This window comes from Cervus elaphus, chromosome X, assembly GCF_910594005.1.
Source record: "Cervus elaphus chromosome X, mCerEla1.1, whole genome shotgun sequence".
Taxonomy (NCBI): Eukaryota; Metazoa; Chordata; class Mammalia; order Artiodactyla; family Cervidae; genus Cervus; species Cervus elaphus.
In genome coordinates, this window is record NC_057848.1 from 166342779 (window position 1) to 166369226 (window position 26448).

General features: G+C 45.4%; 2 pseudogenes; one reads left to right on the top strand and one right to left on the bottom strand.

The window, feature by feature from the left end:
• Positions 1-14360: 14360 nt before the first annotated feature.
• On the bottom strand, positions 14361-20396 carry LOC122690567 (annotated as a pseudogene).
• A 102-nt stretch (positions 20397-20498) lies between these two features.
• On the top strand, positions 20499-24170 carry LOC122690569 (annotated as a pseudogene).
• The last annotated feature ends 2278 nt before the right edge of the window (positions 24171-26448 follow it).

The following is a 26448-nucleotide window of genomic DNA, read 5'->3' on the forward strand; positions in this document are numbered from 1 at the left end:
GAGTGAATACCTTGGATTTTGTAAATTATATTCATTAGCATTTTTGTTTATCCTCAAGAGGGCATCATATGCACAGTAAATATTTATTCATACCCACATATACATATGTGAGAACATCCGGATTTTATGAACTGCATTCATAACCATTCTTCTATTTCCCCACGACAGGGCAGCAAATGTACAGTAAATAATTATTCACACCCACATACTTTGGCCAGCTGATGTGAAGAGCTGACTCATTGCAAAAGTCCCTGATGTTGGGAAAGACTGAAGGCAGGAGGTGAAGTGGACGACAGAGAATGGGATGGTTGGGTGTCATCACTGACTTAATGGACATGAGTTTCAGTAAGCTCCAGGAGAGGTGATGGACAGGGAAGCCTGGCGTGCTGCAGTCCATGGGGTCACAAAGAGTCAGACACACTGAGCGACTGAACTGGACTCACATATACATTTGAGAGAACACATCTGGATTTCATAAATTACATTCATAAGCAATCTTCTCTTTCTCCACGAGAGGCCAGCATAAGCACAGTAAATGTTTATTCATACCCACATATGCTCTGGGGACTCCCTTGGGCTGTAAGGAAATCAAACAAGTCAATCCTAAAGGAACTCAGTCCTGAATATTCATTGGAAGGACTGATGCTGAGCTGAAACTCCAATAATTTGGCCAACTGATGGGAAGAACTGACTCATTTGAAAACTCCCTAATGCTGGGAAAGATTGAAGGCAGAAGGTGAGGTGCACACCAGGGGATGAGAGGTTTGGATGGCATCACCCACTCATGGACATGAGTTTGAGCAGGCCCCAGGAGTTGGTGATGGATAGGGAAGCCTGGTGTCCTACAGTGCATGTGCTCGCAAAGAGTCAGACACGACTGACCGACTGAACTGGACTGACAAAAACGTATAAAATGCTAATACAGCTTCAAAATGGACATGCTATTCCACGAGTGGTGTACTACACAAGTTTTCATAATATATCCGGGAAAATAACCACAGATGAATACCTCTATGTGTGGTTAAAAGGGTACAAGAATCTGTACAGCTACAACAATAAGGCCATTTGAGTCAACAGGCATGGACCGAGAGATGATCATACTAGCTGAAGTGAGGCACACAGAGAAAGACAAACAACAAATGATATTGCTTAAATGTGGAATCTAAGATATAACACAGAGTGAAGGAAGCCAGAAAGATAAACACCAATACAGTATAATAACGCATATGTATGGAATTTAGAAAGATGGTAACGATAACCCTATATGCAAGACAGAAAAAGAGACACAGATGTATAGAACAGACTTTTGGACTCTATGAGAGAAGGCGAGGGTGGGATGATCTGACAGAATAGCATTGAAGCATGTATATTATCAAGTGTGAAACAGATCGCCAGTCCAGGTTGGATGCATGAGACAAGTGCTCAGGGCTGGTGCACTGGGATGACCCGGAGGGATGGGATGGGGAGGGAGGTAGGAGGGATGTTCAGGATGGGAAACACATGTAAACCCATGGCTGATTCATGTCAGTGTATGGCAAAAACCGCTACAATATTATAAAGTATTTAGCCCCCAACTAATAAAAATAAACCAAAAAAAGAGATATAACACAAATGAGCACATGTATGAAACTGAAACACACTCGTGGACATAGAGAACAGACGTGTGGCTTCCAAGGCTGAGAGAATTGGGGGAGCAATGGAGTATGAGATTGGGGTTAAGAGATATAGACTAGAGTATACAGAATGGATTGACAAGTTGCTACTATAGAGGACAGAGAACTATATTCAGTATCCTATGACAAATCATGATGGAAAAGAATATATATGGGACATCTCTGGCAGTTCAGTGGTTACGACTCCACACTTCCACTGCAGGGCATGCATGTTCAATTCCTGGTCAGGGAACTAAACCCACATGGTTAGAGTGTAGTCAAAAGAAATACAAAAATTAAAGATGAAACAAAAGAATGCATTCATACATATATATATATATATATATGTATGTATACACACACAATGTATATATACAATATATGTGTTTAACTGAATCACTTTGCTATAAAGAAGAAGGGAAATGGCAAACCACTTCAGTATTCTTGCATTGAGAATCCCAGAAACAGTATGAAAAGGCAAAAATATAGGACACTGAAAGATGAACTCCCCAGGTCAGCAGGTGCCCAATATACTACTGGAGATCAGTGGAGAAATAACTCCAGAAAGAATGAACGGATGTAGCCAAAGCAAAAACAACACACAGGAGTGGATGGGACTGGTGATAGAAGCAAGGTTTGATGCTGCAAACAGAAATATTGCATAGGAACCTGGTATGTTAGGTCCATGAATCAAGGCAAATTGGAAGTGGTCAAATGAAATGGCAAGAGTGAACACAGATGGACTGGAATGGATGAATTTAACTCAGGTGACCATTAAATCTACCACTGTGGGCAAGAATCCCTTAGAAGAAATGAAGTAGACATCGTAGGCAACAAAAGACTCTGAAATTCAGTACTGGGATGCAATCTCAAAAATGACAGAATGATCTCTCTTCGTTTTCAAGGCAAACCATTCAACATCACAGTAATCCAAGTCTATGCCCCGACAAGTAACACTGAAGAAGCTGAAGTTGAATGGCACTATGAAGACCTGCAAGACCTTTTAGAACTAACACCCCAAAGAGATGTCCTTTTCATGATAGGGGACTGGAATGCAACAGTAGGACATCAAGAAACACCTGGAGTAACAGGCAAATTTGGCCTTGGAGTACAGCATGAAGAAGGGCAAATGCTAATAGAATTTTGCCAAGAGAACGCATTGGTCATGCAAACATCCTCTTCCAACAACACAAGAGAAGACTCTCCTCAAGGACATCACTATATGCTCAACACCGAAATCAGACTGATTGTGTTCTTTGCAGCCAAAGATGGAGAAGATCTATACAATCAGCAAAAACATGACCGGATCACAGCCAATAATGTGATGAACAATAATGAACTCCTTACTGCCAAATTCAGACTTAAATTGAAGAAAGTGGGGGAAACCACTAGACCATTCAGGTATGACCTAAATCAAATCCTTTATGATTATACAGTGGAAATGAGAAATAGATTTAAGGGACTAGATCTGATAGACAGAGTGCCTGATGAACTATTGATGGAGGTTCATGACATTGTATAGGAGACAGGGAGCAAGACCATTCCCAAGAAAAAGATTTGCAAAAAAGCAAAAGGGCTGTCTGAGGAGGCCTTACAAATAGCTGTGAAAAGAAGAGAAGCTAAAAGCAAAGGAGAAAAGGAAAGATACATCCATTTGAATTCAGAGTTCCAAAGAATAGCAAGGAGCGATAACAAAGCCTTCCTCAGCAGTCAATGCAAAGAAATAGAAGAAAACAATAGAATGGGAAAGACTAGAGATCTTGTCAAGAAAATGAGAGATACCAAAGGAATATTTCATGCAAATTCGGGTCAATAAAGGACAGAAATGGTATGGACCTAACAGAAGCAGAAAATATTAAGAAGAGATGTAAGAAGAGTACACAGAAGGACTCTACAAAAAAGATCTTCACAACCCAGATAATCACAATGGTGTGATCATTCACCTAGAGCCAGGCATCCTGGAATCTGAAGTCAAGTGGGCCATAGGAAGCAGCACTATGAACAAAGTTAGAGGAGGCGATGGAATTCCAGTTGAGCTATTTCAAATGCTAAAAGATGATGCTGTGAAAGTGTTGCACTCAATATGTCAGCAAATTGAGAAAACTCAGCAGTGGCCATAGGACTGGAAAAGGCCAGTTTTCATTCCAATCCCAAAGAAAGGCAATGCCAAAGAATGCTTAAACTACCACACAATTGCACTCATCTCACACGCTAGTAGAGCAATGCTCAAAATTCTCCAAGTCAGGATTCAGCAATACTTGAACTGTGAAATTCCATATGTCCAAGCTGGTTTTAGAAAAGGCAGAGGAACCAGAGATCAAATTGCCAATACCCACTGGATCCTCGAAAAATCAACAGAGTTCCAGAAAAACATCTATTTCTGCTTTACTGACTATGGCAAGGCCTTTGACTATGTGGATGTCAATAAAGTGTGGAAAATTCTGAAAGAGATGGGAATACCAGACCACCTGACCTGCCTCTTGAGAAACCTGTATGCATGTCAGGAAGCAACAGGTAGAACTGGACATGGAACAACAGACCGGTTCCAAATAGGGAAAAGAGTACGTTAAGGCTGTATATTGTCACCTTGCTTTTTTAACTTATATGCAGAGTACATCAGGAGAAATGCTAGGCTGGAATGAGCACAATCTGGAATCAAGACTGCTTGGAGAAATAGCAATAAACCCACATATGCAGATGACACCACCCTTATGGCAGAAAGTGAAGAAGAGCTAAAGAGCCTCTTGATGAAACTGAAAGAGGAGTGAGTGAAAAGTTGGCTTAAAGTTCAACATTCAGAAAACTAAGATCAAGGCATCTGATCCCATCACTTCATGGAAAATAGATGGGGAAACAGTGGCTGACTTTATTTTTGGGGGCTCCAAAATCACTGCAGAGGGTAACTACAGCCATGACATTAAAAGACGCTTACTCCTTGGAAGAAAGGTTATGACCAACCTTGACAGCATATTAAAAAGCACAGACATTACATTGTCAACAAAGGTCCATCTAGTCAAGGCTATGGTTTTTCCAGTAGTCACGTATGGATGTTAGATTTGGACTATAAAGAAAGGTGAGCCCTGAAGAATTGGTGCTTTTGAACTGTGGTGTTGGAGAAGACTCTTGAGAGTCCCTTGGACTGCAAGGAGATCCAACCAGTCCATCCTAAGGGAGATCAGTCCTGGGCGTTCATTGGAAGGACTCATGTTGAAACTGAATCTCCAACACTTTGGCCACCTAATGCGAAGAGCTGACTCCTTTGTAGAGACACTGATGCTCGGAAAGATTGAGTTCAGGAGGAGAAGCGGACGACACAGGATGAGACGGTTGGAAGGCATCACCAACTCAATGGACCTGAGCTTGGGTAAACTCTGGAAGTTGGTGATGGACAGGGAGGCCTGGCATGCTGCGGTTCACTGGGCCGCAAAGAGTCAGTCATGAGTGAGCGACTGAACTGAACTGAGCTGAACACAACATTGTAAATCAACTATACTTCAATTAAAAAGCAGCATGACTGGAAAAAAAAAAAGATTGGGACATTTCATTGTATATAAAGTTTATATCCAAAGAAAATTGCTGTAAACAAACATGGCTCACTACTAAATGGCAGGCTTGCTGAAATACTTACAGAGAGACACACTGATGTCTGCAATTTACCAGAAAACGCACCAAGGAAAAAGGTCAATTGATGACTGGACAGAGGCATCGGCAAATGGATAGCTACACGACAAAGGAAGTATTGTAAAATCGTTAGAAAAGCAGGCCCCTACACATGCTGTCTACAAGGGACCCACCTCATACCAAGGGACACATACAGAGTGAACATAAAGGTTTGCAAAAAGGTATGTCATGCAAACGGAGACCAAAAGAAAGCAGGAGTATCAATACTCACATCAGATAAAATAGACTTTGAAAGAAAGGCTGTGTAAAGAGACAAAGGACACTACATAAGAATCAAAGGATCAAACCCAGAATATATATACGTACCCAACATAGGAGAAGCTCAGTATTCATAATGCAAATGCAAACAAGCAGGAAAGCGGAAATTAACAGTAACACAATAAGAATAGAAGACTTTAATACACCATTCACACCTATGGATAGATCAACCAAACAGAAAATTAGCAAAGAAACACAAATTTAAATGATACAATGGACCAGTTAGACCTAATTGATATCTATAGGACATTTCACCCCAAAACAATGAAATTCACCTTTCTCTCAAGTGCACATGGAACATTCTCCAGAGTAGATCACATTCTGGGCCATGAATCTAGCCTTGGTAAACTCGAAATAATTGAAATCATTTTGACCATCTTTTCTGATCACAATGAGGTAGGATCAGATGTCAACATCAGGAAAAAAAGCTATTAAAAATAAAAACATACGGAGGCTAAACAACATGCTTCTGAATAACCAACAAATTACAGAAGAAATAAAAAAGAAATCAAAATATGCATAGAAACAAATGAAAATTAAAACACGAGAACCCAAATCTATGCCATTCAGTAAAGCAGTGCTAAGGGGAAAGTTGATAGCAATAAGAGCTTACCTCAAGAAACAAGAGAAACATCAAATAAATGACCTAACTTTACACCTAAAGCAACTAGAAAAAGAAGCAATGAAGAACCCCAGGGTTAGTAGAAGGAAAGAAATCATAAAAATCAGGGCAGAAAGAAGTGAAAAAAAAAAAAAAAAGGAGACTATAGCAAAACTCAACAAAACTAAAAGCCAGTTCTCTGAGAAGATAAATAAAATAGACAAACCACTAGCCAGACCCATCAGGAAAAAAAGGGAGAAGAATCAAACCAGACAACAAAATTAGAAATGGAAATGGAGAAATCACAACAGACAACACAGAAATACAAAGGATCACAAGAGACTACTATCAGCAGCAGGAAGAAATGGACGAATTCTTAGAAAGTATAACCTTCCAAAACTGAACCAGGAAGAAAGAGAAAATTTTACCAGACCCATCAAAAGCATGGAAATTGAAACTGTAATAAAAAATCTTTGGACAAACAAAAGCCCAGGACCAGTTGGCTTCACAGGTGAATTCCTTCAAACAATTAAAGAGCTAACACCTATCCTACTCAAACTCTTCTAAATTATTGCACAATGTAAACCCCCAAACTCATTTTATGAGGCCCCCATCACCCTAATCCCAAAACCAGACAAAGATGCCACAAAAAAAGAAAAGTACAGGCCAATATCACTGATGAACATACAGGAAAAATCTTCAACAAATTCTAGCAAACAGAATCCAAGAACATATCCAAAAGTCAGACATCATGACCAAGTGGGTTTATTCCAGGGATGCAAGGATTCTTCAATATTTGCAAATCAGTCAATGTGATAAATTGCATTAACAAACTGAAAGATAAAAACCATATGGTTATCTCCATAGATGCAGAGAAAGCCTCTGACAAAATTCATGCATTTATGATAGAAACACTCCAGAAAGCAGGCACAGAAAGAACACGAATCAACATAATAAAAGACATATATGATAAAATCATAGCAAACTTTATCCTCAAAGGTGAAAAATTGAAAGCATTTCCCCTAAAGTCAGGAACAAGACAAGAGTGCCCACTCTCACCACTACTATTCAACATAGTTTTGGAAGCTTTAGCCATGGCAATGAGAGAAGAAAAAAATTAAAGGGTATCCAGATTGGAAAAGAAGAAATGAAACTCTCACTGTTTGCAGATAACATGATCCTCTACACAGAAAGCCCTAAAGACACCACCAGAAAATGACTAGAGCTAATCAATGAATACAGAAAAGTTGCAGGATATAACATTAATACACATAAATCCTTTGCATTTTGATACACTAACAATGAGAAAACAGAAAGTGAAATGAAGAAGCAATCCCTTTCAGCATTGCGGTGAAAAGAATAAAACTACCTAAAGAAATAAAAGACCTATACATAGAAAACGTTAAGACACTGATGAAAGAAATCAAAGATGACAGAAATAGATGGTGAAATATACCTTGTTCATGGATCTGAAGAGTCAACATAGTGATAATTAGTATACTACCCAAGGCACTCGTAGATTGAATGCAATCCCTATCAAGCTATCACCGGTATTTTTCACAGAACAAGAACACATAATTTCACAATGTGGATTGAAATACAGAAAACCTCGAAGAGCCAAAGCAATCTTGAGAAAGAAGAATGGAAGAGGAGGAATCAATCTGCCTGACTTCAGACTATACTACAAAGCTACAGCCATCAGGACAGTATGGTACTGGCACAAAGACAGAAATATAGATCAATGGAACAAAACAGAAAGCTCAGAGATAAATCCACGCACCCATGGACACTGTATCTTTAACAAAGGATGCAAAAATATACAATGGAGAAAAAACAATCTCTTTAACAAGTGGTGATGGGAAAACTGGTCTACCAAATGTAAAAGAAGGGAACTAGAACACTTTCTAACACTGTACACAAAAATAAACTCAAAATTGACGAAAGATGCAGTACTAGACACTATAAAATTCCTAGAGGAGAACATATTCAAAACACTCCCTTACATAAATCACTGTAGGATCGTCTATGACACACCTCTCAGAGTAATGGAAATACAAGCAAAATTAAACAATCTGGACCTGAGTAAACTTAAAAGCTTGGGCACAACGAAGGAAAGTATGAGAAAGGTGAAAAGACAGCCTTCAGAATGGGAGAAAATAATAGCAAATGAAGCAACTGACAAAGAATTAATCTCAAAAATATACAAGCAGCTCCACACCAGAAAAATAAATGAACCAATCAAAAAAAGGGGACAAAGAAATGAAGAGAATTTTCTCCAAAGAAGATATACAAATGGCTAACAAACACATGAAAAGATGCTCAGCATCACTCATTATCAGAGAAATGCAAATCATAACCACATGAGGGATCATCTCTCGCTAGTCAGGATGGCTGCTATCAGGAAGTCTACAAACAATAAATGCTGCAGAGGGTGCAGAGTAAGGGAACCCTCTTACACCGTTGGTGGGAATGCAAACTAGAATGGCCCTATGGAGAACACTGTGGGGATTCCTTAAAAAGCTGGAAACAGAATTGCCAAACAACCCAGAAATCCCACTGCTGGGCATACACACTGAGGAAACCAGCACTGAAAAAGACATGAGTACCCTAATGCTCATCACAGCACTGTTTACAATAGCTTGGATATGGAAGCAACCTAGATGTCCTTCAACATACAAATGGAAAAGAAAATCGTGATACACACGACTCAGCTATTAAAAAGAACGTATCTGAATCACTTCTAATGAGGTGGATGAAACTGGAGCCTATTATAAAGAGTGAAGTATGTTAGAAGGAAAAAGACCCATAAAGTATATTAACACATATATATAGAAATTAGAAAGATGGTAATGTTGACCACATATGCAAGGCAGTAAAAGAGACACAGATATAATGAAGAGACTTTTGGACACTGTTGGAGAAGGCCAGGGTGAGATGATTTGAGAGACTAGCAGCGAAACATCTATATTACGATATGTGAAATAGATCACCTGTCCCAACTTTGATGCATGACATAGGGCACTGAAAGCCGCTGTACTGGGGAAACCCTGAGGGGTGGGATGGCGAGAGAAGTGGTAAGGGTTTCAGGATGGGGAAGACATGTACTCCCATGGCTGATTCAGCTCAATATATGGCAAAAACCACCACAATACTGCAAAGTAAGTAGCCTCCAATTAAAATAAATACATTAATTTAAAAGAAAAAGACCCATGTACCTGCTGTCTATAAGAACCCCACTTCAGACCTAAAGACACATACAGACTGAAAGTGACAGGATGGAAACATATATGCCATGCAAATGGGAATCAAAAGAAAGATGGAATAGCAATCCTCATATCAGACCTTAAGCTAAAGAAGATTACAAGAGATAAGGAAGGACACTACATAGTGATGAAGGGATCAATACAAGATGAAGACATAGCAATTGTAAACATCTATGCCCCCAACAAAGGAGCACCTCAATACATAAGACAAACATTAGCAGACATTAAAAGAGAAATTGACAGTAAAAAAATCATAGTCGACTTTAACACCCCACTCACACCAATGGACAGATCATCAAAACAGAAAATTAATGCAGAAACACATGTCTTAAATGATACATGAGATGAGATGAATCTCATTGATATCTTCAGGACATGCCATCCAAATGGAGAAGAATACACCTTCTTCTCATGTGCACAGGGAACATTTTCCAGGAGAGACCACATCTTGGGTCCCAAATCAAATCTCAGTAAAATGAACAAAATTGAAATTGTATCAGGCATCTTTTCTGACCACAACACTATGAGACTAGATATCAATTAGGAGAAAAAAAGAAAACTGTAAGAAACACAAACACATGGAGATGAAACAACACATTTCTAAATAACCAACAGGTTGCTGAAGAAGTCAATACAGAAATCGAAAATTTTCTAGAAAAAAATGACAATGAAAACACAACAACTCAAAATCTATGGGATGCAGGAAAAGAAGTTCTAAGAGGGAAGTTTGTAGCAATACAATCCTAACTCAAGAAACAAGAAAAGCGTTGAATAGACAAGCTCAATTGACTCCTAAAACAACTGATAAAGAAAAACAAAACAAAAAAAAATAGCCAAAATTAGTAGATGGAAAGAAATCATAAAAATCTGAGCTGAAATAAATGAAAAATAAATGAAAAAAACAATAGCAAAGGTTAACAAACTAAAAGCTGGTTCTTTGAGAAGATAAACAAAATTGACAAACCTTTAGCCAGACTCATCAAGAAACAGAGAGAGAAGAATGAAATCAACAAACTTAGAAATGAAAAGGGAGAGATTACAACAGAAAATGCAGAAACACAAAGGATTATAAGAGACTATTATGAACAACTCTATGGCAATAAAATAGATAACCTGGTAGAAATGGACAGATGCTTAGAAAAACTCAATCTTCCAGGACTGAAACAGGAAGAAATAGAAATTATGAACCACCCAATTACAAGCTCTAAATCGAAGCTGTGACCAAGAAATTCCCAAAAGACAAAATCCCAAGACCAGATGACTTCACAGGTGAATTCCATCAAACATTCAGAGATGAGCAAATGCCTATCCTTCTAAAACTCTCTCAAAAATATTTCAGAGGAAGGAACACTTCCAAACTCATTCTACAGGACTACCATCACCCTGATACCAAAAACAGGCAAAGACAAGACCAAATAAGAAAACTACAGGCCAATATCACTGATGAACATAGATGCAAAAAATCCTCAGCAAAATTTTAGCACACAGAATTCAACAACATATCAAAAACCATGATCAGGTTGGCTTTATTCCAGGGATGCAAGGATTCTTCAATATTCGCAAATCAATTAATGTGACACACCATATTAACCACAGGAAAGCTAAAAATCATATGATAACCTAAATAGATGCAGAAAAGGCCATTAAATTTAAAATTTTACCATTATTAAATTAAAAAATAATTTTTAAAAAGAAATAAACTTAAAAAAGGAAAACAACATTGAAATAACTCAAATGACCATCAACTGGTGATCGAATAAATAAAACATGCAATACAAAATTATTTGGCCATCAAATGAATGGAGTTCTTATATAAGCTATAACATGCTAGAGCTCTGAAATGATCATGTTAATTAAAAGAAGCTGGGAACAAAAGGTTGTGTATTGCATTATTATGTTCGTGTGAACACGTATGTCTTAGATTAGGTAATTCTCTGAAGACCGAAAATAGAGGAGTGAATGCAAGGGCCCAGATGAAGGGGGAAATGGAAAATGTCTGCCAGCAAAAGAGTGTTTCCCAATTGGAGTGATGAAAATATTCTAGAATGAGGCTGTGGTTATGGTTATTCAACCTATGAATAAGTTACAAATCAATGAATTATATAGCTTAACTAGTATATTCATGCTACAGGTACAACATTTCAATAAATCAAACGTATTTTTTTTCTTTTAAACTACTGAAATTAACTTCTACATCCAGGAATATTATCCTTCAAAAACAAAGGAGAAGGAGATATTTTCATATGAACAAAACATTGGGGAATTCATTTTCAGCAGATACCTTGTCTGTAAGAAATGTTAAAAGAAGTTATTTACACAGAATAAGATGATATTTAAGAGAAACTATGAGTTAAGAAAGAGTGTTATGTTGAAGTTTGACAGAAAACAACAAAATTCTGGAAAGTAATTATCCTTCAATGAAAATTTAATTGAAAAAATAAACAAATGCAAATTGAAATGAAGGTTTTTATTCTTATTATTAATTGGTTAAAGATAAATGCTTTTTTGGGCTTCTGTATCTTTCTTTTTCACTGATTATGAATCTTCATAATTAAAGTGGGTTTCACGTATACAAGATCCAGTTTCACTCAGTGGTAAAGAATCCGCCTGCAATGCAGGAGCTGTGGCAGATGCGAATTCCATCTCTGGGTCAGGAAGATCCCCTGCAGGAGAGCATGGCAACCCACTCCAGCATTCTTGCCTGGAGAATCCCCGTGAACAGAAGAGACTGGTGGGCTCACAGTCCATGGGGTGGCAAAGAGTTGGACACGACGGTGCAAGTAAGCAACAGCAGACACATACTCCTAACAGAAACTCTGAAGATACTAAAAATAGATGAGAAAATTCTCAGCCTAAACAAAGGAAAACAAACAAACAAAAATCCTAGATTGTAGAGCTGAATTATAAAAGGTTTTAGGCAATAAAATATCTCCCAACACTAGTGTAAACAGTGTGTTCCACACAAGGGAGAGGAGTCATTTTTAATACTCACTCAATAGAAAAACATTCTAGTTACATTCATAAATTAAAGGAAATGAAAATGTCCAGAAAACATAGTATAAAATCTACTGATCATTTTATATCTAATTAAGATGTTAGAACTGTAAGGGAATTTTTAAGAAAAAAACGTCTGTGAAAATTTAAGCAGCCTCCAATGAAAAGAGTTGGACAGGCCTGAGTGACTGAACTGTACTGAAGCAGTCCCAATGAATGTAATTTTATTTTCTTTTTTCCATAGGCTCAAAATAATTGACAATTAAGAATGAATTTCACTTTAACACATATTTTTCAATTTCAGCAGGATGTTTTACATTCAAATATAAGATTTTTCAAGCTAAAAAAGTATGTACCTTGCAGTGAATATTTTGTTTCACTGACTTAAACATACATAAAATCACATCGTGTGTCTTTATCTTGACCATCTTTGTGGTATCACTGTGCATTAAGAATCAACTGTTTGAATGTGGGGTCTATGAAGTTCTCAGGTCACATACTGTTGAAGCCTAGCTTGAAGAATTTTGAGCATTATCTTGCTAGCATGAAAAATGAGTGCTGCCATGCCATAGTTTGAACATTGTTTGGCATTGCCCTTCTTTGAGATTGAAATGAAAACTGACCTTTCTCAGTCCTGAGGCCACTGCCAAGTTTTCCAAACTGGCTGGCCTATTGAGTGCACCACTTTAACAGCACCATCTTTTAGGATTTGAAAGCTCTCAGCTGGAATTTCATCACCTCCACTAGCTTTGTTCGTACTGCTGCTTCCTAAGGCCCACTTGACTTTGCACTCCTGGATGTCTGGCTCTAGGTGAGTCATCACACCATCGTGGTTATCCAGGATAATAAGATCTTTTTTTTTTTTTTAAATTTACAGTTCTTCTGTGTATTCTTGCTACCTCTTCATCTCTTCTGTTTTAGTTAGGCCCATAACGTTTCTGTGCTTTATTGTGCCTGTCTTTGCATGAAATGTTCCCTTGGCATGTCTAATTTTCCTGAAGAGATCCCTAGTCTTTCCCATTCTACTGTGTTCCTGTGGTTCTTTGCTTTATTCAAATCCCTTGTGAGTATACTCTGGAAGGGACAAATAGACTCAAGGGTTAGGCCTGGCACACACGGCACCAGAAGACCTATGGATGGAGGTTCCCAACATTGTGCAGGAGGTGGTGATCAAAAGCATCCACAAGAAAAAGAATTACAAAGAGGCAAAGTGATTGTTTGAGGAGGCTTTACAAATAGATAAGAAGAGAAGAGAAATGTAAAGCACACACGGAAAGATATAGCCACTGCCATACTGCCTCCCCCGCCTCCCGATCTGGGGGTCACCGTCTGCTGTTCTCGGTGCCAGGGGAAGGGGACAACCCAGACTCTCCTACTGGGAAGCCATGGACCGGGTGTGTCTCCCTGAGGATGTGATTGTATAAATCATGCACTCACCTTTAATCATCACCTCACACTCTGCATTCGCCAAGAGACACACGGAGGACCGAGGAGACCATGGACCCTGCTATCTGGCCACACCTCTGCAGTCACCATCGTTCAGTGGACGGGCGGACGGATGACCAGCCCCGCAGGACAGGGCTGAGAATAGCCTCCGCAATACCCAGCTCCTAAACGTGCCATCCATCAGCACCGAGGTGGCTACCGGTTTAGGCCGGTGACGGCACAGGACGTGACTGAAACGCAGCCTCCGTGACACCCAACTCCACCCACGCGCCGTTCGGCGGCCTCTTAGCAGCTTCCGGTTCAGCCCACTGACGTCACAGGATGTGATCGAGGAGTGGCCTCGCAATGCCCAGCCCCTCAGTGCGTCGTCCGTCAGCCCCGAGGCGGTTTCCGTTTCAGGCTGGTAACATGAACGTGACTGAGACGCAGCCTCCAAGATACCCAGCTTCAGACACGAGCCATTTGTCAGCCCCGAAGCAGCTTCTGATTCAACCTGATGACATCGCCAACAAACCCGACGGCCCAGATGAAGTCGCCTTCGATGGTGTTGGTATAGCCAGCAGCTGACCCCGGGCACTGGCCCCGCACCCATGCGCAAAGGTAGTGGAGCCAGGGACCAGGCCGGGTGGGTGAGGACAAGCTGCAGGTTCTCCATGAGATTGATGCCGGCCATGAACAGCCTGCCTGGGACAAGAGAGGGGCTGCAGTTCATGGTGCCAGCTGTGGGGTCAGCCGCCTACATGTGAAGTCACTAACCCACGGAGTCATGTGACAAACCAGACCATGTGGTCACCAACTCACATGGTAGGTCACCCACCCACGGGGTCAATTCATAATGTGGTGATCCCTCCAAGTGGCCACCAACCCACGTGGTCACCCACCCATGGGGTCACTAACCTGCGAGGTCATGTGGTCACCTGTCCACATGATTACCTCCTCACACCATCACCCGCCTATGCGGTCACCCACTCACCAGGTCAGCAACTCACATGGTAACCCACCCTGCAGGCAGGAGCTCAAACCAGTCACCCACCCACATGGTCACCCACCCACAGGGTCACCAACCCACACATCTCCTGCCCATGTGACAAATAACCCATGGGGTCACCTGCCCATGAAGTCACCAAGCTGTGCCATCGCCCCCCAGACTCTGGCCTCTGCAGTGGTCAGAGATTCAGATGTCCGACAGAGACCCAAGTTCAGACAGCAGGGACTCAAAGGGGTGTTGACTGATGAATTTCTCCTGTTACAGAGGGCAGGCGGGCTGGACAGTGACCCCAGAGATGTCCACGTCCTGACCCCGTGTAGTGGACACAATAATGTCTGCACGGATGTTCACAACCTGTCTACATCCTGACCCCCTGTGGTGGACACAGTAACATCCCCAAGGATGTCCATGCCCTGTTCGCCATGTGTTGAACAGAATAACGTCCCCTAATATGTACTGTTCCATTTATCCACTTGAACCCAAACCCAGCCCCTTACGCTAGGACATGCGTGTGATCAGGTGTCCTGGTATGAAGGTGGCACTCACCTGGGTGGCTGCAGCTCTTCATGTGCTCCAGGTAGTGGATGAGGTCTAGGTGCTTCACCTGGTTCCCCCACCAGTAGGGGATACCGGGCCACAGTTCTGCATGCTGACTCATGGATGCCTCGTCCTTGTATGACAGGATGACCTGCTGGCCCCGGGACCACGGCTGGCACAGAGTTGGCACCTTCTGTGGGGAGAATCATCCAGGTGCCCATGAGACGTGTGCACAGGGGTTATTGGGGTGCCTTGTGACACAATGTGTCAGGTATTGGGGGTGTCCCAGAAGCTACAGCAGTGTGTGGATTATTGGGGTGTCTATGAGCAGTGATGGAATGGTTATTGGGTTCTCTGTGAGAAGAGATAGTCATGGGTGGAATAATGACATGTCTGAGTAGAGACACTAGTGGGTAGATTACTGGGGTGTCTGAGTGGACAAGGTGATGAGTGAGTTATTGGGGTGTCTTGAGCAGTGATTGGTAGATTTTTGGGGTGTTTGAGTGGAGACAGTGGTGGGTAGATTACTTGGGTGTCTTGAGCAGTGATGGGTCAATTATTGGGGTACATACCTGAGTGGAAACAGAGGTGGGTGGATAATTGGGATTTCTGATAGGAAATGGCGGGTGGATTACTGGGGCAACTTGAGGTGTGATTGATGGATTTTGGGAGTGCCTGAATAGAGACCGGGCAGGGTGGATTATTGGGCGTGCCTGTGACCAGTGATGTGCTGGTTACTGGGGTGTTCGAGTGGAGACAGTGGTGGGTGGGTTACTGGAGTTCTGTGAGCAGCATCACCTGGAGTCTGAATCAGCTTCACGCAGTGAGCAGATAGTCGGATTACAGTGAAGCCTAGTGCTCCCGCTGACAAGAGCATGGGGAGCCTGTGGCCCCTGCACACCCCACGGGGACACAGCATGTTCCCAAAGATGTTCTTGATGCAGCCCATCAGGTTCTCGTGCAGGTCCTCCATCATGCCCTCGAAGTTCCTGTACGCCAGGATATCCACCTCCTGGGGGTGGTTCTCCAGCCACTCCGAGATCTCCGTGAGCATGTCCTGGGTGGGGGTGGAGGAGAAGGGCCTTGTAGTGAGAGACAGAGGGGCGTGTGTGGGGACTTTCCCCAGCACAGCCACTCTACAGACCGGTTGGGGGTTCCTGACACACAAAGACATAAAGCGTGGTGCCTGCTCCCAAGGGACCCAGCCTCTCCTGAGTGGCAGTGGGGAGCTGTGGCATTGCTCTGGTGTGTGTGTGTGTGTTTCTGTGTGTGTATGTACACGCTGCTGTAGGTACAGGTGCACATGCATGTGTGCATGTGTTCAGGGTCTGTGTGTGCACAGATATGCATGTGTGTGTGTGTGCACAGCAACAGAGAGCAGTGCTTATACTACTGTGAGAAGTCTGTACTCCAGGGAGCGTGGGAGGCCAGCAGGGTACATTCACAGTGAGGCCCAGGCCAGAACCTCCAAGGGTCATTAGGTTCTGTGGTGGGGGCACTGGGGGCCGAGGCCAGAGTGAAACATTAAGTGACTTGGCCAGCAGCTGAGAGAATGGACTGGACACCCCAAAACTGGACACAGGAAAAGACATGTCAGGGACCTGGTTTAGTCAAATTCTGGGAGACACCCCAGAGGCCAGGGGTAGAGGGGTGATTTCAGAAATGCATGTTTGTCAGGAATTCTGAGTGCCTGATGCCAGAGGTCTGCCCTCTCCTGCCAGAGGAGTGTATCCGTCCCCTTAGAGATCAGTGTCTTCTAACGGGAGTGGACCTGTGTTGTCCCCTTAAAGGTCAGCCTCTCCTGCCTGGAGTGACCGTGTGTCCATCTGAGTGGACGTGTGTCCATCTGAGTGGATGTGTGTTCCTTCCCTTAGAGATCAGCATCTTCTAACTGGAGTGGACCTGTGTTGTCCCCTTAGAGGTCTGCCTCTCCTGCCTGGAGTGACCAGATGTCCATCTGAGTGGGCGTGTGCCCATCCCCTCAGAGGCCCTCCCCGTCCTGCCTGGACCAGACGTGGGTGTCCCTGGCTGGCGGACCCACGTCCATACCCCCTGCCCCCACCCACACCTCCACGAGGGCCATTGTGTACACCATGTGGTAGAGTGCAGGTTCCCCTCGGTGCCCTCCTCTGTGTGCGCCATCCGCAGTTCCTCACACCGGCATCCAGCTGCTTCGTGATGCTCAGCACCTGCACACAGAGGTCGGTCACCTGTGCTGGGCACAGAGGGCGGCCCCCCGCTCAGGGGCTGGGCATGCACTGAGGATGCCCAATGAGGGCCACATCATCCACTGTGAAATCAACAGTGTTGGTGCTGCCAGGATTGAGGCCCTGCTTCTGGGAACAGGGTCTCCAGGGTCACTGGTCACATGGAGCACACAGCCCGGGTCCAGATTGTGGTCTTGGGGGGGTGTTCCTGCAGAGTCCAGCCTCACCCTCCTCTCAGGCAGCCCCTGGGTGGAAGCGCCCTGTGGGTTCAACAGCCCAGGCTCCAAACACCCAAGCTGGACCCTTGGACATGAGGACACACAAGACCCACAAAGGTCTGTGCCCACCCCCAGAAACAGTACTAGGAAAGGCAAGAAGGAATCAAGCGGGGAGAACGAAAGGAAGAAACATCTGTCCACCACACAAATAAGACAGGAAAAAGCAAAAAATAACTAACATAAGTTGAAAAGTGAAAGTTGTTCAGTTGTTTCCAACTCTTTTCTATCCAGTGGACTGTAGCCAGACCCCTCTGTCCATGGAATTATCCAGGCAAGATTACTGGAGTGGGTTGCCATTCCCTTCTCCAGGAGATCTTCCCAACCCAGGAATCGAACCCATGTCACCGGCATTGCAAGCAGATTCTTTACCAACTGAGCCACAGGGAAGCCCTAATATAAATTTGTAGCAGAAAATGTACTGTGTCCTCTACAAGGAGTCATAATGGAAAAACAAGAAAACATAAGGATAAAAAAAGGGAAAGAAAATAATAGATTCTCTCCATCCAAAATAAAAGAAAAAGCAAAAAACTAATATTAACATAAACTAGTAGCAGAAAATGGTACTGTGTTCTCTGTAGAGAGTCATGACGGACCAAAAAAAAATATGAGGATAAAACATGGGGAAAAAATGGGAAAGGAAGTCACAGCGCCCCCACCCAATCCAAATTAAAAGAAAAAGCAAAGACTCCTATGAATATTGTCAGCTACACACAAGCACTTGCCATCCACCTCTACAAGGATTAAATTAGGTGCTGCTGCAGCAAATGACCTTCAGCACCCCTTGAAAGACCACCACCCGTGTCCCCCACCCCGCACACAGCCCACTTCTCCTTGGCAACCATACCACTTGAGACCACAGCACTGAGGCCCCCCAGGATGGAGGGACCCCTGCCCTGGAGGGACATAGAACAGAGAGACCCTGGCACCAAGGGACCCTCAGAGCAGAGGGACCCCAGGTTCTGGTGGACCCCCTACTGCTCGCTCCCTCCTCTTAAGGCCAGGCTGCAGGCACCTGATGCAAGCAGGAATGAGGTTTGCCCATATTCCAGCCCTGGCTCTCTGCCCATCAGATGCCCTGAGAAGGACTCCAGCAGCCGGGGATCTCCCAGGAGGAAGCAATTACACAAGGCAAGAGCTGTGCTTGACAGCCATCTGTCCCCTCCAGGTGGGCCCCTGCTCCTGGGGGCACCTGGGCCCAGGTGGGTTGTCTACCTCTGTCTACTGCATGAGGTCACACGGGGCCTCTTCCAGTGTCTCACTGCGGGCCGGCGGGGGCAGAACCTGACCTCACCTGCACGCGCCCCACCTGCTCACCTGAGTGGGCTGAGAACTCAGAGGGTGCGGCAGACTCACAGGAGGAAGCGCCATCAGGGTGTGCAGGGGCACCCGGCTTGCTCCCTGGGGTGCTGTCCGAGGCCTCGCGGCTGGGTGGCGCTACTGCTGAGCACTCCTGAATCTGCACTGGGAAACCAGACAGCTGGGGTTCAGAGACAAGGAAGAGAGGACAGGTGACCCACACCTATGTGCCTGGGAGATGGCAGAGTGTCTTGCAAGTACAGGATTGGTGTCCACAGACAATGGGACATTATTCCTCCCATCACAGTGAACCCACCACCATCTCAGGCCAGTGCAAATGGGAAGATGAAGCGCATGTGACACCCTGACCCGGATTCTGATGGAACAGAGGTCCAGGGATGTGGAGACAGGACGGCTCAGGGGTGGGCAGGTGACCTGTGCTAGGTGGAGAGTTGTGGAAAGGACACCCAGGGGGCAGGTGACCTGTATTATGGGGAGGTCTCCTCTGTGAGGGGAAGACAGACACACATCCACAGGTGTCCCCAGGATGGTGACATAGACACACCAAAGGAGCCCTATGTGGCAGGGCACACACATCCACAGGGGCTCCCCATGGTGAGGTGCTTGGGGTTCTGACATACTGTTTTGCTGTGTGTTCTACTTGCATCTCGTTGACTATTCAGATTAGAGAAGAGACTTTTATTCTGAAGGGTTATTGTGAAGAGGAAAGGGGACTATTACAGGAGGATGAGCTCTTCAGGGAGAAGGACTATTATTCTAGAGAGGGGGTGATTACATAGAGGTAGGACTTTATTTGTACAAGCGGCAACATTACTGTAGAGAGCTGACTAATACGATAGAGGGGAGATACAACAATAAATAGGGCTATGGCCATGTAGGGGGGATATCACTGTGGAGAAAGTGAAAGTTCATCAGTCTTGTCTGACTCTAGACAGGCCATGGAATTCTCTAGGCCAGAATACTGGAGTGCATAATCTTTCCCTTCTCCAGGGGATCTTCCCAACCCAGGGACTGAACCCAGGTCTCCCGCAATGCAGGCGGATTCTTTACCAGCTGAGCCACCAGGGAAGCCCTACTGTGGAGAGGGGATTCATAATCAAGGAGGATCCTTACTGTAGTGGGGGACTATGACTGTGGAGGGGGGAAAGTTGTAATAGGACGACTCTGATACCATGGGTCTTGTGTGTCCTCATGTCCAAGGGTCCAGCTTGGGTGTTTGGAGCCTGGGCTGTTGAACCCACAGGGCGCTTCCACCCAGGGACTGCCTGAGAGGAGGATGAGGCTGGACTCTGCAGGAACACCCCCCCAAGACCACAATGTGGATCCAGGCTGTGTGCTCCATGTGACCAGTGACCCTGGAGACCCTGTTCCCAGAAGCAGGGCCTCAACCCCGGCAGCACCAACACTGTTGATTTCACAGTGGATGATGTGGCCCTCATTGGGCGTCCTCAGTGCATGCCCAGCCCCTGAGCGGGGGGCCGCCCTCTGTGCCCAGCACAGGTGACCGACCTCTGTGTGCAGGTGCTGAGCATCACGAAGCAGCTGGATGCCAGCATGAGGACCTGCCGATGGTGCACACAGAGGAGGACACCAAGGGGAACCTGCACTCTGGCCACATGGTGTACACGACGGCCCTCGTGGAGGTGTGGGCGGGGGCAGGGGGTATGGACGGGGGGTCCGCCAGCCAGGGACACCCACGTCTGGTCCAGGCAGGACGGGGAGGGCCTCTGAAGGGATGGGCACATATCCACTCAGACAGACACACGTCCACTAAGATGGACACACGGTCACTCCTGGCAGGAGTGGCTGACCTTTATGGGGACAACACAGGTCCACTCCCGTTAGAAGACACTGATCTCTAAGGTGATGGACACACTCCTCCTGGCAGGAGAGGGCTGACCTCTGGCATCAGGCACTCAGAATTCCCGACCAACATGCATTTCTGAACTCACACCTCTACCCCTGGCCTCTGGGGTGTCTCCCAGAATTTGACTAAACCAGGTCCCTGACATGTCTTTTCCTGTGTCCAGTTTTGGGGTGTCCAGTCCATTCTCTCAGCTGCTGGCCAAGTCACTTAATGTTTCACTCTGGCCTCGGTGCCTGGTGCCCCACCACAGAACCTAATGACCCTTGGAGGTTCTGGCCTGGGCCTCACTGTGAATGTACCCTGCTGGCCTCCCACGCTCCCTGGAGTACAGACTTCACACAGTATTATAAGCACTGCTCTCTGCTGCTGTGCACACACACACACACATGCATAACTGTGCACACACAGACCCTGAACACATGCACACATGCATGTGCACCTGTACCTACAGCAGCGTGTACATACACACACAGAAACACACACACACACACACACACACACCAGAGCAATGCCACAGCTCCCCACTGCCACTCAGGAGAGGCTGGGTCCCTTGGGAGCAGGCACCACGCTTTATGTCTTTGTGTGTCAGGAACCCCCAACCGGTCTGTAGAGTGGCTGTGCTGGGGAAAGTCCCCACACACGCCCCTCTGTCTCTCACTACAAGGCCCTTCTCCTCCACCCCCACCCAGGACATGCTCACGGAGATCTCGGAGTGGCTGGAGAACCACCCCCAGGAGGTGGTTATCCTGGCGTACAGGAACTTCGAGGGCATGATGGAGGACCCACGCAAGCACCTGATGGGCTGCATCAAGAACATCTTTAGGGACATGCTGTGTCCCCGTGGGGTGAGCAGGGGCCACAGGCTCCCCATGCTCTCTGCAGCAGGGGCAGTGGGAGCACTAGGCTTCACTGTAATCAGACTATCCACTGGCTGCGTGAGGCTGATTCAGGCACCAGATGCTGCTGCTCACAGAACCCCAGTAATCCACCCACCACTGTCTCCAAACACCCCAATAACCAGCCCATCACTGGTCACAGGCACCCCCAATAATCCACCCTTCCTGGTCTCTACTCAGACACCCCCAAAATCCATCAATTACGCCTCAAGATGCCCCAGTAATCCACCCGCTGTTTCCTATCAGAAACCTCTGTTTCCACTCAGGCACCTCAATAATCGACCCATCACTGCTCAAGACACCCAAGTAATCTACCCACCACTGTCTCCACTCAAACACCCCAAAAATCTACCAATCACTGCTCAAGACACCCCAATAACCCACCCATCACCGTCTCCACTCAGACACCCCAGTAATCTACCCACCAGTGTCTATTCAGACAATAATCCACCCATGACTGCCTCTTCTCACAGAGAATCCAGTAACCAGCCCATCCTGCTCATAAACACCACAATAATCCACACATCACTGTAGCTTCTCGGACACCCCCAATAACTGACACATTGTTTCACAAAGCAGCCCAATAACCCCTGTGCACATGTCTCACGGGCACCCTGATGATTCCCACCCAGGAGGTGCTGACTCTATGCCAGCTGTGGTCACAGGGCCAGCAGGTCATCCTGTGGTACAAGGATGAGGTGTCCATGAGTCAGCATGCAGAACTGTGGCCCAGGATTCCCTACTGGTGGGGGATCCAGGTGAAGCACCCAGACCTCGTCCACTACCTGGAGCACATGAAAAGCTGCAGCCACCCAAGTGAGTGCCACCTTCACACTGGGACACCTGGTCACATGCATGTCCTAGCACATGGGGCTGGCTTTGGGTTCAAGTGGAGAAATGGAACAGGACATATTAGGGGACATTATTCTGTTCACCACATGGGTGTGGGCATCCTTGGGGACATCAATCTGTCCACCACAGGGGGTCAGGATGTAGACAGGGCGTGAACATCCGTGCGGACATTATTGTGTCCACCACATAGGGTCAGGATGTGGACATCTTTGGGGTCACTGTCCAGCCCACCTGCCCTCTGTAACAGGAGAAATTCATGAGTCAAGAATCCTGTGAGCCCCTGCTGTCTGAACTTTGGCCTCTGCTGGACATCTGAATCTCTGACAGGGGAGGAGGCCAGAGTCTGTGTGGGTGATGGCACAGCTTGGTGACTGCATGGGCAGGTGACCCCATGGGTTAGGGGTCACATGGGTGGGTGACTGCATGGGTGGTTGACCCCATGGTTTACTGGTCACATGAGCGGGAGACTGCATGGGTTAGTGATTGCATGGGTGGGTGACCATGTGGGTGGGTGACTGTGGGCGGGTGACCAGTTTGAGTTGCTGACTGCCAGGATGGGTTGATGTGAGTTGATGACCACACGGGTGGTAACTGTGAGTTGATGACCTCGTGAGTGGGTAACAGTGTGAGTGGGTAATCATGTGGACAGGTGACCGCATGACCTCGCAGGTTAGTGACCCTGTGGGTGGGTGAACATGTGGCTTGGTGGCCGGGTGGGATGGTGACCCCATGGGTGGGTGATCACGTGAGTTGGTGGCCACGTGGAGGGATCACCACATGGGGTAATGACCCCATGGTCAGGTGACCATGTGAGTCAGTGACCACATGGGTTGGTTGGCCACATGACTCCGCGGGTTAGTGACCGCACACGTGGGTGGCTGACCCCATAGTCTGCACCATGAACAGCAGCCCCTCTCTTGTCCCAGGCAGGCTGTTCCTGGCCGGCATCAACCTCACAGAGAACCTGGAGTTTGTCCTCATCCACCCGGCCTGGTCCCTGGAGAACGTGACCCTGCGGGGGCTCCCCTACCTGTGCGCGTGGGTGAGGGGCCAGTGCCCAGGGTCGGCCACCGGATGCACCAACATCATCGCGGGCGACTTCATCCCGGCTGACGGGTTTGTTGGCGACGTCAATGGGTGGAACCGGAAGCTCCTTGGGGCTGAGGGACAGCGCATGTGTAGAGCTGGGCATCGCGGAGGCCGCTCCTCTTTCGCATCCTGTGACGTCACTGGGCTGAACCGGAAGCTGCTTGGGACTGATGGATGGCACGTGGGTGGAGCTGGGTATCACGGAGGCTCCGTCTCAGTGCGTCCTGTGACATCACGGGCCTAAACTGGAGGCCACCTGGGTGCTGATGGATGGCGTGCTGAGGAGCTGAGCATCGCGGAGGCTATTCTTAGCCCCGTCCTGCGGGGCTGATCATTCGTCCACCCATCCACTGAATGTGGGTGACTGCAGAGGTGGGGCCAGGTGGCAGGGTCCATGGTCTCCTCGGTCCTCCGTGTCTCTCTCGGCAAATGCAGAGTGTGAGGTGATTAAAGGTGAGTGCATGATTTGTATAATGACAGCCTCAGGGAGACACACCTGGTTCTCAGGTCTGTGGCTTCCCCATGGCTGGGGTGCCCCCTCCCCCTGGGCACTGAGAGCAGCAGACAGTGATTCCCAGCTGGGGAGGGGAGGAAGCACTATGACAGAGTGTCCATAGGAGGGGATTGAGCACTTTGCGATCCCACTGAGAAATCCCTTTTATTAGATAAGGGGCTTCCCTGGTGACTCACCTAAGAAGGCCTTCTTATCTCTCCTTACTATTCTTTGGAACTCTGCATTCGTGTGGCTACATCTTTCCGTGTCTCCTTTGCCTTTCTCTTTTCGTCTCATCTATTTGTAAGGCCTCCTCAGACAACCGCTTTGCCTTTTTGCAATTCTTTTTTTGTGGATGGTTTTGATCACCACCTCCTGTACAATGTCAGGAACCTCCATCCATAGGTCTTCCAATACTCTGTGTGCCAGATCTAACCCTTGAAACTATTTGTCACTTCCAGTGTATAATCACGAGGGATTTGAATAAAGCAAAGAAACAGAGGAAAACAATAGAATGGGAAAGACTAGAGATCTCTTCAAGAAAGGGATGCCAAGGGAACATTTCATGCAAAGACAGGCACAATAAAGGACAGAAACGTTATAGGCCTAACTAAAGCAGAAGAGATTAAGAAGAGGTAGCAAGAAAACACAGAAGAACTGTAAAAAAAAAAAAAATCTTAATAACCTGGATAACCACGATGGTGGGATCCCTTAGCTAGAGCCAGACATCCTGGAGTGCAAAGTCAAGTGGGTGTTAGGAAGCAGCAGTAGGAACAAAGCTAGTGGAGGTGATTGAGTTCCAGTTGAGCTATTTCAAATCCTAAAAGATGGTGCTGTTAAAGTGCTGTGCTCAAAATGCCAGCCAGTTTGGAAAACTTGGCAGTGGCCACAGGACTGGAAAAGGTCGGTTTTCATTTCAATCCCAAAGAAGGGCAATGCCAAACAATGTTCAAACTATGCAAACTGGCTGCAGTCATTTCACATGCTAGCAAGGTAATGCTCAAAATCCTTCAAGCTAGGCTTCAACAGTATGTGACCTGAGAACCTCACAGACCCCACGTTTAACAGTTGATTCTAAATGCACAGTGATACCACAAAGATGGTCAAGGTAAAGACACACAATGATTTGATTTATGTCTAAATCAGTGAAACAAAATATTCACTGCAAGGTACAAACTTTTTTAGCTTGAAAAATCTTATATTTGAATATCCTGCTGAAATTGAAAAATATGTTTTAAAGTGAAATTCATTCTTAATTGTCAGTTATTTTGAGACTATGGAAAAAGAAAATAAAATTATGTTCATTGGGGCTGCTTCAGTTCAGTTCAGTCACTCAGTCATGTCCAGGTCTTTTCATTAGGGGCTGCTTAAACTTTCACAGATGGTTTTTCTTAAAAATTCCCTTACAGTTTTACAGTCTTAACTAGATATAAAATGATCAATAGATTTTATACTATGTATGTTTTCTTGATATTTTTATTTCCTTTAATTTATGAATGTAACTAGAATGTTGTTCTGTTGAGTGAGTATTAAAAATTACTCCTTTCTCTTGTGTGGAACACAGTTTACACTACTGTTGGGAGACATTTTATTGCCTAAAACCTTTTATAATTCAACTCTACTATCTAGGTTTTTTGTTTGTTTTGCTTTGTTTAGGCTGAGAATTTTCTCATCTATTTCTTATATCTTCAGAGTTTCTGTTAGACACATGTGTCTGCTGTTGTTTACTTGTACAATCATGTCCAACTCTTTGCCACCCCAAGCCCACCAGTCTCCTCTGTTCACAGGGATTCTCCAGGCAAAAATACTGGAGTGGGTTGCCATGCTATCCTGCAAGGGATCTTCCTGACCCAGAGATGGAATTCGCATCTGCTACAGCTCTTGCATTGCAGGTGGATTCTTTATCGCTGAGCGAAAATAGATCTTGTATACATGAAACCCACTTTATTTATGAAGATTCATAATGAGTGAAAAGCAAAGATGGAGAAACCCAAACAAGCATTTATCTTTTACCAATTAATAATAAGAA